The sequence below is a fragment of the Anopheles merus genome, chromosome 2L (genome assembly GCF_017562075.2).
Source record: "Anopheles merus strain MAF chromosome 2L, AmerM5.1, whole genome shotgun sequence".
Lineage (NCBI taxonomy): Eukaryota > Metazoa > Arthropoda > Insecta > Diptera > Culicidae > Anopheles > Anopheles merus.
This window is the reverse complement of record NC_054083.1, coordinates 43,230,449-43,233,501: the sequence shown is the minus strand read 5'-3', so window position 1 is coordinate 43,233,501 and position 3,053 is coordinate 43,230,449.

The following is a 3,053-nucleotide window of genomic DNA, read 5'->3' as shown; positions in this document are numbered from 1 at the left end:
CGGTACTTAGCGTAGCGTTCTACCATAACGACGAGCGTCATGCATTCTCCCACGCTTCGGATTCGCGGATCCAACCAGAAGCATAGATGGGTAAGACAGTGGCAGTGGACACCGTTTTGCCAGAGATACGAGAGCGAGAGAGAGAGAGCGACCGATACGGCGCTTCTCATCTTTGACGAGCTTTGATTATTTGTTATGCTCCACACGCTGGTTTATGTTTCCCAATTCGGTTAGGTTTCGCTCTGGCAGTACGGTTTTGGAGCACCCTGGAGCAACAGGAATCAGGACATCGGGCACTCTGTTTACTAAACGGCTGGCCGATGGCTGGCGGGTCAAGCTGGATAAACAGAGACAGCGAGCGAGCGAGCGTGCGCAACAGTGTGTGTGTGTGTGTGTGTGTGGTATGGGAAGACAAGGGGACGGTGTTTGATCTTGACATTCAAAACACAGAGGCATTAAAGCAAGGGTGTCGAAGTCAAATAGTGATAATAGAGGTTTTAAATTATTTACAAACAAAACTGATTTGAAAATTACACTTTCAAGTTGAAATATTCAATATTAATCAATGTAAATTGTGTATTTTCAATTATTATTATATCATTTAGCACATTCTTAATTTCTACTTATTTTTTAAAATATCCTTTTAAGCTTAACTTTATGCCTCAAAAATCATCTTCTAACATGTGCTAAATCTTTACTGGTTAAAATGTGATTATTTATAAATATTATTCTCATAAGACTTCAAATAATAAATTTTTGGATTAATGAATTTCTGTTTTGCACACAAAAATCTCTTTTTCATTAATAACTATTACAAAAATTTTTTTGTAAGATTTTCTCCAAGCTACATTAAAGATAATGCCTAATTGACGTTAAACAGGCAATGTAAGCTTTAAAGCTGCCCTCTGGGACCACGCAAAGCAAAAGCTCCCGAGAGCTTTGCATCGTTTGAAGCGGAGCTTTATGAGCTTTCTCGACGGAAGCTTTGTTTGTGTGCAAGCATTTCTCAGAATAGCAACCGCAACTTGTAAACCATGTCAATGACCTAATTTATGACGTACATAATAATGATGCATTACGATGACACAATAGATACATGTTGCTAAAACAAAAAATAATAATTTAAAATACCTCTATCGAGCCAAGTTTTTCTAAAAGCACATAATACAAAAAATGCAACAATTTCGACAGCACGAGCCATTACGTATTAAGGACAAACGCCACTCACGATCGGAGGTCAACAAAATTAAGCTAATTGTTCTCAAGACCGAACTGCCGGAAAGCATATCAAAATCGTAGCCGAAGGTGCATCAAAGTGAAATTCGATCATGAAATTCACCTCTGCCACGTTCGGCCTTCGGCGTGTCGTAATGCAGATAATTATCGACATCAAGCAGCATCCCGTGCGAGCGCGTACGCGTCGCTCCTGTGCGGTGTACAGACATCGAACAATTAGCCGATCGAAGTGATGGTCACGGCCAAAATCGGCACCACCGGCAGACCGGCGGCGATAGAAAACCGAAACACTGTACACACTTCGGGTGGGTAAAGTGTGTGTGTGTGTGTGTGTATGTTTGTTTTGACCAGTACAAAGTTCACTTGCCACCCTACCCTGCACAAGCAGGGTGTAAGAAAAGAACATCAGATATAGAGACGCGTATATGCTTTTTTTTGTCGTAAATTTGTTTGTTTGAAAGTATTGACGGAACTTCAAGAAGTCTACTACGGTCTAACAACATCTGCCCACAGTGCTGCGTACACAACGCTTCGCAGCGGAAGCCTGTTGCGTTAGTGGCTGAAAATATCTCTCGCCAGACGCTATGCTTTTTTTTGGGGAGGGCATCAGCTTCACCAATCGTTTGCCGTTCATCGCAAAACACTGACATGGTGTGAGGATGTAATTGCACGCGTACACCGACTGTGATAATTCATTGTCATCTATCGAATGTACCTGTACGGCAGACGTCATTACTGCTCCCCCCAGGGGAGTGCGCTACGAATAGTTCCAAAATTCCCAAAGAACTTGTTTTGTTTTTTTGTTTTGTCGCTCTCTGTTCTGTCCGACCATCTGAGCCTTTGCTGTTCGTTCCAGCAACCCAGAAGTGGTCACAATTTGGCACGGGCTATTCAGACTTCAACTGTGGACTTTTCTTGCGGAGAGGAACCCCCGTGGAGGGAAGCATAGACAGGAAGGGTTTGCTTCGTTGAAGGCTTCCGTCAGTACTTTTTTGTCCGCCGTCGCAACAATTGAGCTTGAGGGCAGTAAATATCGGTAAACGAGCAAATTGATCGGTCGGTAAATAATAATCTTCACAAACCGCGTCATCGCGCTGCCGCAAATACGTAAAACCGAAGACGTTGTGGTGTTTTTTTGTGTTTGGTGTGGCGACTTACAATAGAATTTAGCACACACACACACACACACACAATCAGCAACAGCGGGAAGGATGTGCATTTGATTTTTTGCGAAAAAATTAGAAGAAACTCGTTATGGCTATGCAGCGTTGCATTTTGTTGCACAACAGATGAGCCGTTTAGGCGTGTGCCGAATGTAAGATGTCGCACCGACAACCAGGAAGTACATGCTGTAGAACTAGCAATTACACCGGCTCTTGCTCGTAATGATAGCGCCGTACGATTGTGCCGACCAGTTGCTTCACTTTCAGGTCCGGTTTCAGCGCACCGTGCCCTTGTCCTCGGTGTCAGATCCGCTGTTCTAGGCGTTGCACGCACGTCCAGCACGCCGGTCCGACACGCCGGTCTGGCTTGCACCGGTGATAGATTAACGGCGTTTGTTTGCTAATTAGTGATTAATTGCTTACGATAATCCTTGCACCATCGGTGGTGAGCAGAGACAGTGCTCGTATCAGGTCGGCCCCCGCACGCTGATTGATGGGAGGATCATGCACCGTACGTTGGCTGGCAGGCTTTAGCCCGCGGAAGGTAACTTCCTGATCGCAGCACGCCAGCTCTCAAAATGGTTTGAACTTGTAGGATTTCGATCCGAGGTTCGTGCTGCGTGATAAGCGTTGCCACGCGCAAAGGACTGGTTG